Source organism: Artemia franciscana, chromosome 16, assembly GCF_032884065.1.
Source record: "Artemia franciscana chromosome 16, ASM3288406v1, whole genome shotgun sequence".
NCBI classification, from domain to species: Eukaryota; Metazoa; Arthropoda; class Branchiopoda; order Anostraca; family Artemiidae; genus Artemia; species Artemia franciscana.
The window spans coordinates 7,306,825-7,321,600 of record NC_088878.1 but is presented as its reverse complement, the minus strand read 5'-3'; the positions used below and the strand labels follow the sequence as shown (position 1 = coordinate 7,321,600).

Sequence of the window (14,776 nt, the reverse complement as noted above, 5' to 3'; positions counted from 1 at the left end):
TAATTTGAGGTAGTTCTACACCTGGAAAATAATTTGACTTTATTTCTGTTCATTTTTTGTTAATGTCGCTCTTTACTTTTCTTTGAAAGACTAGTTTTGCGAAGAAGTTTTTAAATTAGTTTCCTTAAATATCTGCTTAATCAAAAGACAGATGGGCAACAGTGCAACGCTGATACTGACACTAACAGCTGAAAAGGCACCGTGTGGAATCAACATGGCACCATCTCCAGCTTCAGAGATACTAAGCGCGATCAAACGGTTAAAAAGCAATAAGTCACCCGACAAATACGGTCTCCTTCCTGAGGTCTTCAAAACTTCACCACATATTGTAGTGGAGCAACTAGAATCTCTTTTCAGTCTGATAGGGGAGAAGAAGATCTTCCCGTTTGATTCTAAGACATCAGCAATAATCTCAGCATTTGAAAAGGGAAACAAACTTGACAGCCGCAACTACCAATATATACCATTCATAGATATAGCTAGCCAAGTATTCGCAGTGATATTTCTCAAAAGGCTTGAGGGAGCAAAGGATGGACGGAAACGTAAAAATCAGTGCAGATTTCGAAAAGGGAGAGGGTGCACTGACCAAATCTTCACTCTTCGTCTCATTCTCCAACACTACAACCTCCCTATAGTTAACAAATTTCTTTATCTTGTGGCTGCTTTCAATTCTGTAACCCGCGAAAACCTTTTGGCGAATCATGGTAGAAGATGGTATACCAGTTGAATTTAAAAGCTGTTAAAAGCCGACTATGAGCATTACAGATTGACAGTAAAAGTGCTGAGTGAAGAAATTAAACCCTTCAATTTGGGTAGTGGTTTAAAAAAGGAATGCATATTGTCCCTCATTTTGTTTACCCACTGTATATAATGGATTCTAGAAAAACCTCCTCTTGACCTTGTGGTATTGGACATTAACATACCTAACCTGGACTACACGGATGATATTGACACTCTTGCCGCTGATCCAGCAACTATCCATGCAATGCTAAATTAAATAGTTAATAAATAAATAATTAATTAATAATTAAATAATTAATGCTAAATTAAAACTAAAGTCATGGGCCTAAATTTACAATCGGATTATCAGCTTGTGCTTTACGGACAAAAATCACTTATCTTGTCAAGTCAGCTTCATTTATCTTGGCTCCCAACCCACAGGCCTCTTGTGGAGGTCATTTGTGAAACCGACAGGAGATCAGTATGAAGACAAAACGTATGTTTATAAGGCCGCTGTAAGACCTCTTCATAGCAGTTGAGACTTGGTCATTGAGGGCACTTCATCTCAATGATCTGAAAGGCTTTGACTGCCGCTGTTTGCAACAAATCCCGAGGGTTCAATGGTCCGACAGAATCTCAAACGCTGATGGGTGCCACCGATGGTGTAACATAGACCCTACCAAAACGATTGACAAACAGAAAAAACTGCGCTGGCTTGGTCATGTCCTGAGAAGACCCAATGACCGCATAATCAAGCAAGTGCTTCTAGCTGCCTCTTTGCCAGATTGCCATAGGCATCCTTATGGCCAACTGAGGAATTGGTGGGCAGCTGACAAAAATGACCTCAACGCCACTGGTGGATTTAGAAAGTTTGACAGCAAGTGGGTGAACTATGAGCTCTTCCTGAAGAGCAGGCAAAAGATCGCAGCAAATAGGAGTCACCCATATGGACTCTTCTAGAAGCAGGCAAGGTGTCAGCGTTTGGTCTCGCAGCAAGTGCGAGTAAGCTAAGATTGTGTGGTTCAAACAACGATTCATGAAAGTTTTAATCTTATCAGAAAAATATTTTTTGGGTCCATATTTTGGAGGGAGGTCTGTGCCAGGAGAAACAAATCCACTTGACCCAGAAATCATGAGTTTTAAATTTCAAGTGTCCACAAAAAAATATTCTTGTTTGCTCTTCTTGGGCTCAGTTGCTAATTGGGCAAGTATATATGTATATTTTCTTGTGAATTCAGGTTATATGAGCCCGAGCAATTGATATTAAAAGGTTGAAACCAATCAAAACTTTCAAATCAATTTTATCTCTCATTTTTAGGGGGCCCAAGCCACCAAATTAGATTTTAGGTTAGCACATTGGAGTACACTCTACGCAAGAGCCAACAGATGAACGTGCCAAATCGTTGGGAAGAAAAAAAAATTTTTTAGCAGGTTTTTTGGGGGGTAATCATTGTTTTCTATTTTGTCTTGTGTGCTGGTACCATCTTGACCCAATAACTTAAGAACATTAATTTTGAGCTGATCATAGAAAAAAAATTACTATGTTCCCAAATAAAGTCTATACATTGGGTTTCTCTTGAGTTACAAGTTTGAAGCTTGTGGACTTACAGCTACACTTGTACGGAGGCCAATAACCCCAAAATAAAATTCTTCTTGTACATTACAGTCCACTTGGCCAGAGAATTATGGTTTTACGTTACTAGCCGTCCAGAATTAAGACAGCTTATTATCCCTTTAGGACCCAATCTTCAGGCGAAACGGTATTTTATTTTTGAAGACGAAATAGAATCACTTTACAAGAAGACTTACAGATACAAGTGTCAAGACAATCGGAAAAGGTTTTCTAGTTCCAATTTTTAGTAGTTCGAGGCTCCACCCTAATTTTACGTGCGAGACGGTGTAAGTTTCAAACAGTTTGGAGAAAAAAGTGTTTCGCCCTTTTTTACGAGAGAACCAATATAGTTTTCTCTTTTTTATTGCGTATTGGGATCCTCTTGGCCCAAGGACTAAAGGATATAAATTTTGAGCCAATCGGAAAAAAATTTCCCTTCTTGAAACACATTTTAGTCGACCAAATGCTCAATTTCATTCTTTTATTTATTTATTTTTTACATTAATATCTTCTTGGCCAAAGGAATTGTGTATATAAGTTTAAAACAGGAACAAATTTTATCAGGAACAAAAATAATTTTAACCCGTCTTTAACCCGTTCCTTTTCCACAAAAAAAAATATTTGTATCCTTAACTCAGGCAAAGATTCTTGGAAGTTTAACACCAATCAAAAAAGAAATATTTTTTCAGAAAAAAAGTGTGCCTTTCATGACCCTTTGTTGGGGTCTTTGGAAGAACATTTTGTTCTTTTGAATTTGGGTTCACTTATCCCAAGTATTTGAGGACAAAAGTTTTGAGTCAATCAGAACAAAAAGTTTTCGTCCATTTCGGGGCGGGGGTCGTGCAACATCTGCCCCGTGGCCCCATGACTTTTGACAGTAAGTTTCAAACTAACCAGGAAAAAAAAGATTTGGTCTGTTTTAGGCCCCTAACACCCTCTCCTATAAATTGTATGTATAAACTGCCTAAAGACCAATCGCCAAAAGCTTCAAGTCATTTCACTGAGAATCAAATATGGCTGGTTTTTACACCCTTGCCCAATGCGCTATAGGGTTTCCGAAGTGGGGTTTCCAATGCACTATTGGTTCATGTTATTTCCGAAAAAATGTTTATTAAGCCTTTAAACAATTCTGAACGAAAAGACTGCGTCAAGCCTTGATCAGAAGTTTGTTTGTTTTACGAGGGCCATGTAGCAAAATAGGCAAGAGGAGGGAGACTGGTTGCCCTTCGCTGACCTTTGGCTCTTAAAAGGGCGTCAGGTTTTTCAGTTTCCAATTGAAGAGTCCTTTGCCAGGCTTCTACAGTCATCTATTCTATAAAAACGGAGACACATATTTACCCTCTTGGCTCTAATCTTGCTCAGATCCTTTTACTCTGTCATATCCAGTTTGAGCCAAAAAACCTTCCGCTATTATTTATAATCCTTCCTCACTAAAAACATTTCATTTTGCTTTAATAATTAGACAGAATGCAAAACAAGACTGAATCATTAACTTAATACTTATTTTACTAAGTACAGAATGAGAAAAAAGGTACCAGTTATTAACAGTGTAGTTTCAAGAATTTCGTAGTCATTAACTGTTAAATGATCCGTGTTTATCCTCAACTTAGGTTATTGAAGAGTCAATGGAACCAATTTAACCCTGGCTCATACCTTTTCAAAGTCCAATGGCTCAAGGCATATTGCCTCATATCTTTAAAGGTGTTCAGAGAAAAAAACATACCTACCGTTCTGCTAAAAAGCTGGCAGTGAGAGAGGGAGGGGGGCCGAAGGACCGCGGGGTCACATCGTTTCTTCTGTCGTATAGAATGAGAATCCCCCTGTTTATAATAATTAAAAGACTATATTTTTCTTTTATTATTAGACAGATTATAAAACAAATTTAAATCATTAACATGATATTTATTTTAAAAGACACCAAATCAAAAAAAAAATACCAATCATTGATAGTATAGCTCCAAATTCATTCCATCATGGATTTCGTAGTCGTCAACTGTTATATGGTCCTTGTAAATTGTATACCACTTCTTCAACATGATCTTTTCTGGCTTAGTGCCAGTTTGTGCTGCAATAAGCTTCTTCACATCTCCTATTGTGTCCTCAGGGTTACACTTAACTCGTACCTTTTTTCCCAGTCTGTCGTTGCAAGTTATTTCTATCATCCTAAAAAAAAAAAAAATAAAAGAAAAAAAAAATTTATATATTCCCATTTTAGAGTCAATTCCATTATACAACTTCTACCTCATTCTACATTTCCATACCTTTCGTTGCAAATTATTTCTATCAGCCCAAGAAATAAAAAAATTTCAAATATTTATGTTTCCTAGTCTATTTCATTTTGTGTTTCCATTTCTTTCCTCATACCTATTTCCATGTCTGTAAAAAGAAGCAGTGGCCAATATTTCTATAATACAGTCTCGTTAATTCTACATATTTATTGGTTTCACAATTTTCATCCTGCAGTTTCAATTTTATCATTTTTCAGAATCTAAATCATCTATTCCAAAATAACTTTTGCTATTTTGAAAAAAAAATTAAACTTAACGGCGCTGTATTTTACAATCCTGTTCCTAGGACGTTCTATTAAAGGCACTAGTAAAAAATTACACAAATGAGTTGTTAATACTGGTTAGTTCTGCAAGGCATTGGTACTAATTTGTTCTTCATTCTGGCGTAAACTGCAAAGTTTACTGCGTTAACTAGAAGAAATCATGCTATGGACTAGTAAGGAGAAATCATCCAAAACACATTATCAACAGCAAACTTTCAAGATTGTCACTTCATAAAGCCTCAAAAGCAGATTTGTAATCCTTAATTTTGTTGTTACAAATTTCCTAAAAGCAAATAATACCCAACATATCCATTTCAGACTACACTTACATGCCCAAATCTGTTTTAGCAAGTTATTCCTATCATCTTTATAAAAAGGAAGAAAAACAATAGCTTAAATTGGATTTTGACTAAAGTGATTTAAAAGCCTCATAAACTTATACTTTGCCCATTTCATGGTTTGCTCAATGTTTTTCTCTATGAGAAAAACAGACCAAAGACCCAAGGAAAAGGTTGTGATATTCAATGCCTAGCTAAATTGTGATTTGTTAGGATTTAAAGAATTCAGGAAAATCTTTTCTTAAATTTGAAAAAAAAAACTTTTTTTGGCTTAACAACTTAATCAATTCATTAGTAGGCTATTGTGTTTTTAAAACCTTGAGTCAAAGAAAAGCGGGCTCAAACAAAAGTTAGGGAAAACATAGTTTTTCGGAAGTTAAGACAAAAGTAGAGGATTTATTCATAAAAGTTCTGTTTTCCAAGCGCAATAACTTCCCAAGACAGTGAAGAGCCCCTCGTCTAGAATTTCCCCTTTCTTTGTCACCAAAGCTTTGCAAAAACAAGTTTCAAAGATTCTAGAATTTTAAAGAATTTTCCAATTCTAAAGCATGCAGAAAATAAAAAAAATATTGAAAATAAAAGAAAAATATAGTAGATAGACATAACATGAGCTAAAGTGGAAGCAACCAAGAAAATGTATGTGCATAATATAAGTTTTCTGAATATCATAAAAAAAAAATTCCTTTAGTAATCACTAGTATTGGAATTATGCTTACCCCCCCCCCCCCCCTGTGCCATGATATAGCCCTAAATTTTTTAATTTTTTACATTCAAAATGTTTACAAAAAAAAAATAATTGGAATAATGAACCTGTTAGTTCATGAGTTTATCAAACCACATTGACAAACGAATAAATAAATTAAACAACAGTTTCGTGCTGGAGGAAAAATATGAGGGTTTGCGATCACGCGAAAGTCTACGTAACTACTTACCTATTAACTCGAATGTTTACTTAAACCTCAACTATATATATATATATATATATATATATATATATATATATATATATATATATATATATATATATATATATATATATATGACACAATAGATGTATAAATAAATAACTGAATTAAAAATAATAATTAATGCATAAAAATGTAAAAGAAAAATAATAATAACAAATCCAGTCTCCATCACTCTTCAATACTCAACATCCCCTCCCCCACCTTAGCCCCTGCCCACCCTTACATCTTCAGCCCCTTTTCCTCCCCTACCCAACCTACCAGTCATAATAAAATCCAACAAATTCACCCCAAGAATAATTTTTAAATTCATTTTAAAATGAGGTACATGTTCTGCCGCTGTAATGTTCAACCATGACGCAAATCAAAAACAATATTATCACTTTGCCTAGTTCCATAATTATGCAGGTCACTCTTAATTTGGTATAAATCTTAAAACATCAGGGGTTAAACCATTCTCACACTGAGACACAAATACTGCAGCTTGGTAATTTCTTATCTGACTGACATTAAGGAGCTTCAGGGACCTAAAACAAACACAGGTGTCATCTACATCCTGGACATACAGGATTTTCTGGGATTTATTGGATTTTATTATAAGGTGCCTAATTGTCAGTTGAAGGAAACTTTTGTTTCGGTTAACAAACACAGCACCTATCTTGTACAAACCTAGCAAAATCCCAAAACATAGAGCAGGTTCACCTGGTGAAATATAACTTCAATAAAATAGGTGCGATAAATATAACTATATAATAAATATAATAATAATTAAATATGTATATATATATATATATATATATATATATATATATATATATATATATATATATATATATATATATATATAATAGTATATACATATATACATGTTTGGAGAGGGGGAACTCCCCCCCCTATGCTTTGGTCACTCAGTAAAAAATACAAGTAGGTAAAATCGAGAAGTGAACCGCCATGATTTTTCTGATGCCACTAAAATTCTTTGTTTGGCTAAATAAAGATCACGAAAATACTGACATGTGATCTACAGAAGTTCAAACTTGGTCAGTACACATAGCAGTTTTACCAACTCCTGCTGTGAGTTCACATATGGGGCCACAATTTTCCATTTGGTTAAAAAAAGAGCATTAAAATAGCGACATGATATGTATCAAAATCTGAATCTTGGTCAGTAAATGCAGGGGTTTTACATATTGTATTCGAAACGGACAATATAATAATTATTGAAAAAAAAAAACAGTAGGTAAAAATGACCAACGAGTTAGTAAAATCCCTTACCCCTCCCCCGAATATCTTGGCTAGTAACAATCCTGTGCATAACGGCCTGGATTCAAAGGACCTGCTATAACCTCTTCACCTATCTTGTTAGCTTATTTATGTCATCAGTTTTTTTTTGTGTTCATTTGCTGGACCCAGAGGTCCTCCCTTTTCCCAGTCGACATGCCTTTTAAACTTATGTGTTTTTGTTTATTAACCCAGCTTCCATTAACAACAATGAAACTGCAACAATGATATTAAAAGAAACTGCAGCTATCATAGCAGAACCACTTAGGAGAATTTTCCAGATATCACTTACCTCTAGAGAGCTTCCAGTAGACTGGAAGATAGCAAACATTACACCGGTTTTCAAGAAAGGTAATCGTTCCAAGCCTGAAAACTATTGGCCAATTAGCCTGACCTCAGTCGTCGTCAAAATACTTGAGAGCATTGTCAATGATTCAATCCTTAAGCATTTGACAACCAACAAGATCTTGTCCCCCAAGCAGCATGGCTTCCAGTCAGGGAAATCAATTGAAACAAACCTCTTGGAATCATACAAGGAAATCACAGACTTAATTGAACACAGACATCCAGTTGACCTGCTCCTGCTGGACTTTGCTAAGGCCTTTGACAAGGTTCCTCACAGTCGACTGCACTCCAAAATATCTGCTATTGGCATCAATCAGGCTGTTGTAGACTGGCTGATGAATTTTCTTACAAAGCGCAAGCAGAAAGTTCGCCTATTTGCTACAGATGGCAAACCAATATACTCTGACGAGGCTGAAGTAATGAGCAGAGTACCACAGGGAACTGTACTGAGTCCAACTCTATTTCTGATTTACATCAATGACATATTTAACCATATTGACAATGACATGCACCTGTTCGCTGATGATGCCAAACTCTTTGGTACTGCATGCCCTAAGAGTATCCAGCGCGACATAGATGAGCTACAAGTTTGGACCCATGACTGGCTTCTCCAATTTAATGCAGGAAAATGCTGTGTATTACACCTTGGACCCAATAACCCAATGGCAAACTACACGATCTACAACCCCACCACCAAAGTAAGAGAGCAACTAAAGAACAGAGCAGAAGAAAGGGATCTAGGTGTCATTATTGATGATAAACTTAAATTTCATAGCCATGTCTAGCATGTTGTTTCCCGTGCAAGCTCCAGTCTTGGACTACTAAGATGAACCATCAACAGCAGACTGGCATCTATATTTATAAAATTATACAAGGCTCTCGTCAGACCTTATCTCAATTTTGGCATGTGTCTTGCCGGTCCTTATTATCAACAAGATGTGAGGCTCATCGAAAATGTACAGAGACGAGCAACAAAATGCATAAAAAGTCGAGCATCAACCTCATATGAGGACCACCTCAAGTACCTCGAACTACCCACTCTGGTTTACCGACTCTTGCGCAGCAATATGATGCTTACTTACAAGCTACAGAACGAAAAGTCAGCAATATTTGGCAGCAATCTCAGTACCAGCCAGCACAACACAAGAGGACACTCCAAGAAGCTACCAAAATAATAATAATAATTTATTTATCACCCACTTTACAAAAACAGAGGTTAAGTGGAGTAAAATACAAAAGATAAACAGGAAAAGTAATACAAGAAACAAATTTAATCACATACAGAAAAAAGACGGATAAGGCAATGAAAAAATCCTAGCCTATAAGTCGCTTCAATAGCTAGATTGGCAGATAATTTTTCGAAAGCACCAGTAATATCTGTCGCACAATACTTTTTAACCAGTTTTGTATTCCGGTAAGAACAAGGTAGATATAAAAGAAATTTGCAGTACCGGTAATAATTTATACGAATACGTTTTAGATCACCAGTCAACAGAAGTGGCCTAATACCAGAACAGAAGAGTACAGAATGATCGCAAAAATTTGAGTAAAGCCGAGTTAGCGCTCTTCTCTTATAGTGTCCATGATTTGCTACAATCTTAGAGTAACTGAGCCTCAGCTTATCACTAATATCTTTGACAGCACGAGACCAGAGAGCATTCATAGAATTGCAAACTGTTTTACCAAGCCAATGAAACGATTTAACACGAAGAATACTAAAACCACCGCAGTGTAGTGAATTTGAACAATTATTACCATTGAAAACAAGAAACTCGCACTTGTCAATATTTAGGTACAGGCCGATATCGCGGAAAGCAGAAGTAACTGACTTCACTGAACGGACAAGACCAGACTCAGTTTGACTAATCAGAAGAAGGTCATCCACATAAGCCAGATATGAGATATCAGATGGTCCTAGTAGGCATGTAGTCGATATTTTTGATAGTACATTTTCAATACAAACATTAAAAATATACGGCGAAAGAACTCCCCCTTGTCTTACACCACAACAAACAGGGATATGACCAAAATAAGAATTATCTAATAACTTAAGGCGAAGGTAAGAATGGGAGTACCAAAAACGAAGCACGTGAATTACCAACGGATTTACTCCTCTCTGGCATAATGCTGTCCATGCTTGAGTATGACAAACACTATCAAATGCTTTAGACAGTGGATATCAAGTTAGACTAAGTCAAGCTCCAATCTAAAACTCGCCAAACATTCTTTTCGAGAAGAGTGTTAAATCATTGGAATAAACTGAAAGATTCAACTGTCAGTGCTCCCTCCATCCAGTCCTTCAAAAACCAACTTGACAAAGAGTAGGAGAAAAAGCAGTGGAGGTTCGACTGGCAGTCATCAACTCAAGAGCACTACAGGTCTGGAAGACCTTAAAGCTCTCAGATGGATTAAGGTAATTAAGGTAAGGTAATGATTGTCCCTTATAAAATAAATACCATTAGGACATGCAATAAGATAGAAGGAATGAAAACAAATAATCACAAGTAAATAAACATAACCGCATTTGGAAAAACTACCAGCTGAAAAAGATATTTTGTTAGGATGATTTCATATTGAAGCTGCTGCATTGCAGGATAATAGCTAAAATTTGGGGAAGTATCTGACTGAACATCATTGGTCCCCCTAATCTACAAGTGTTAATTAATAATGTACACCACATGTAAAGTTGAAGGGCTAGGTATTTGGAGAACGAAGTACTTTTTGGATTATGGAAGATTGGAAAGATAGAGAATCATCCTAGTGGTCTGCTTTTTTTTATTTTATGTCAGTCCAAATTGGAGTTATATAATCTAAATGAGGTAAAGAAAGAAGGCATTTATAAAGTGCAAGACAATTATGAATATTAAGTTTCCTAGAACATCTTTTTAGAAACAGAAAGAAAAATTGGTATATTTTACAACATAAAAAAAATGTTTGCCAAACTTCAAACGAGTATCAAAACAGATACCCAAATCTTGGACACTGTCTCCTTTGAATATTCCTTTATACCAGAAAAAAAAACAAAAAAAAACAAGACAAATCAGACAATGGAACCTGTTCATTGTGAAGTACAATCCATTTGGACAAATTCACAAGCAGAGAGTTTTGGTTCCACCCATTGGATGAAGACATTTAGGTTATTTTGCAAAGGAACTGAATCACAAACATTTGGCATAGGCTAGTAAACTTGTGCATTATCAGCAATGGATTTCATATTATATTTTTAATTGAAGAAGACAGGTCACTAATAAAAAGGCAAAACAGTATGGGCCCTAAGCTGAGAGACCTCATTCAAAATGTCAACTGGAAGACAGAAATTTTGACCAACTGCAGCTTCTGGGGTTTTACCAGATCAGCTGATTACTGCACAATGTAATAAGCAATAATTAAAACAGCTCAGGGCCTGTATTATAAAAAAAAACATTGTTCCAGTAATTAAAAAATGGGCAACTAAATCAAATGTCATCAATACAGTCATCAGAAATAAGCTGACAAGAGAGCTGAAGAGTCTATTGCAGCTCTTTTAAATCCAAGTTGCCATGCACAAGCTTTTAGAGCATTTTTTAAATAAAAATGCTCTCATTTCTTAAATTTAAATGAGAAAATAATTGCTGCTTCTATGCTTATTTTTCAGGAATTATTAAAAAAATTGTACAATAATGAAAGAAGTGAAGATAAAGGTAGCCCCCTAAGTTTGGTAACTCATAAAAAAAAGGGAACACAGACAGGGTATAGGAAATGAAATAAAAACAGAAGAGAAGAAAAAGCAAGACTACCCAACTAACTCATATACACACACATATAAAAAAAGAAACAATATAAAAACAAACTACATAGGCAAAGATTGCCATTCATGTTCTAGCATAATCAGCTATATTTTATAATTTGTAATGGCTGATTCAATAGACACAGATGGGCAAATTGTCCTATATTGCAGAAACAATACCAGCATAACTTGTTTGGATCTTCTTGTTTATATGTTTTTCTAGCAGTGAATGAGTAGATTTCAAGTCATTACCTATGGGTAAACCAAGGTAAGTAATAGATTGTGAAGGCATAACATCATGATTTCCCAGTCTTATTGATGGGGTATGCTTATAATTTTTCCAATAGAATAGCAACACTTCACTTTTACTTAAATTAAAATCTAGACTGATATTATTATATGATTTTTGTAACAGGGCAAAATTTTTCTCCAAGCATGACAACATTGTGGTAATGTTTATGATGTCATCTGCAAAACCAATTAATGATACATCTTTACCTTTATAAATACAAAATTGTTTAACTACTACTTGGGCCCTGATTACATTATTATTAAACAAACCAGGAGAAGTGAGAGACCCTTGTTTCACCCCTTTATGTACATATATTGGTTTTGCAGTGACCCTATTCTTAAGCTTTAGTCTAACATTTAGGTGGTCACACAAATTACTTAGCACTTGGATAACACATGTAATAACACTACTACTATACAGTTCTAAAAGGATTTGTAGCAAACTGTGGTGAATGGGTGTTTAACTTCTGTGGCTAGTGCAATAGCTTGGAGAGTACCCCAGGGTTCAATACTGGTCCTCTTCATGCCTAATTTTTATACACCAGATTAAGTATTATTTGTCAAAGGCTGGTATAATCCTATTTACAGACAATACTCTTTTAACTTGTAGCTGCCCCATCAGTTGATCAACTTTTGGACAAAACAATAAAGGCAATGACCAAGTTTATTGAATCAGCAGATTTCAATCTTTTTACACTAAATTATACTGAAATTAATTGCATTTTATTTTTATGGATAGGCTATCTAGTCCTGAAGCTAATTTACAATTGATAACAAACAGAAATCAAAATAAAAAGAGTAAAGGTAACAAAATATTTGGGTTTTATGATTGATGAAAATCTATCATGGAAAACACATTCAAATATTATAGCTTGAAAGTTGTCTGGATCTCTAGGTGTGCTTTACTGAGAAGCCATATCCAAGAAAATTCTTCAATTGTTTTATTTTTGTATTTTCTACCCATGCATTTCTTATGGTTGCCTGTATGGGCTACTAATTTTGTGTCCTGTTATAGAAAAATCCTAAATAAAGCTGTTAAGCTCTTGTCACATAAAACTTTGTTTACTCATAATATTAATGAACTTTACACCAAGAATCAAATTTGATATTTCAAAAACAAGAGATTACCAAGTTAGTATTTTCACATATATATTTATCAATAATATTCTTCCCTCTTCTTTTAAAATTTTTTCTCCATTAATAATGATCTCCATGGCCATGATACATGTAGGAAATCAAATTTTGCATACCCATTTAGAAATATCCAAGTTATCTGACATCCTTCAAGGCTGCAGTTAGGAGATTTTTCATTGCAAAAATATATTTGTATGTAGAATCCTACTATGTAGAGTAGAAAAGACTGCCACCTCCTACCAACAAACCCTTTGAGGTTTTCTTACCATGAGTTACACTGATTTGTGTATACATTTTTAAAATAAAATTTATCTTATCTTAGACTAACCAAAATGTTCAAATCAAATGTCCTTTTGACACTGTACTTACCTAAGGTCAAACTTTCCTTACTATCATGTGCATCAAGCAGAATATTTGCTAGGCTAGTACATTTAGGGCATGTATGCAGCTTAGTATAGGCCTAGGCTGAAAACCTAGGTTTCAGATTTTCTTAACATGTTTGCTTGTGTGGTTACACTCTTCTTTGGTAAAATTCTAGTCAATTGACTTCTTGCTATCTTGGAAAGGGTTTAGGTTAGGAAAATGAAACTTTCAGGGATGGGTCTACAGGCTAAATTATGTCCCGGGAAGGTATTTTGAAGTACCCACCTCCACTACTTCTCCCTCTAGAGGGTCCTGAAATTTGCCTACATGACAGGTCTATACCTATTGAAATTTTGACAAAACAACATTTTACCTTAATTTTCAGGTACTAGTTGCTTTTTCTCTGCCTTTAGTTCTGAAAATGCAATTCCTGTTATTTGAGTAGAATCTTGAGCCATATCAATGTTTTTTTTTCAAAATTTAGGAAATGTATTTACATATCTTTAAAACCTTATAAAATGGAATTGAGCAAAGTTATGAAGCTGAAAACAATTTTGTTGTACATCAATTAAGCAGAAGATCTATTTTGCAAGGTTTCACTTTTATAACGCACATATTTTTAAAGGTCATCAAAGGTCAGGGCCTCTAGGGGGAGATGGAGTGGAGGTAGTTGCTTCAAAATACCTTCCCGGGACATACTTTAGTCTGTAGATTAATCCCTGAAAGTTTCATTTTCCTAACCTAAACCCTTTCTGAGATAGCAAGAAGTCAATTAACTAGAATTTTACCTCTTCTTTTTTAAAGCCTGTTGAAATCACAACGCCATACATCAGTTAAACTAGCCTAGTTAAACAATGCTAGGAAAATAGCCTAGATGAGATGACAAAAACCTCACAGAGTTAAACTGTTTCAACAAGTTCAAAAATACACGAAAAAATAATCTCTTATAGTATATCAACTGGTCCTAGTCCCTCAACTAATAGTGTAGCCTGCGAAATTCACCTCTCTATTATTTACTGCAGATGTTCAATTCCTCGTGTGAATTTATTTAAAATCGGGAACCAATCACCCAACAGCGTTGCCATAAAAAAACCCTACCCTTGGAAAAATAACTAAGTTTGGAAATTTTGAAAATGCCTTATTGCATCGAAATGCAGAGAGTAGAACAAAATCCTTGCTTCCTCACTGTATTTTCCCGTTTTGATACCCTTACCTTTCACCCCGATCACTGAAAACTGGTTACCGATGATCAAATTGAAATATTTGCTTTTTCTTTTTATTTTATTTTTGTCCGTGTCAATTGAAAACCTCAGTTTTGTCCCATCCTTCACAAATTTTGATGAGCATCGGTCTTATGGCTTCTTCAATAAAAAAATAGGTACTTTCTAATGATGCGAAACGAACCCATGA

General features: G+C 35.1%; 1 long non-coding RNA gene across 1 annotated transcript; it reads right to left on the bottom strand.

Annotated features, from left to right (window-relative positions):
* Positions 1–4,213: 4,213 nt before the first annotated feature.
* LOC136036988 (uncharacterized) lies at positions 4,214–14,446 on the bottom strand. Its single transcript, XR_010619842.1, has 2 exons — positions 14,369–14,446; positions 4,214–4,495 (listed from the first exon to the last, which is right to left on the bottom strand). It is a non-coding gene; the product is annotated as an uncharacterized LOC136036988 (long non-coding RNA).
* Between the last annotated feature and the right edge of the window lie 330 nt (positions 14,447–14,776).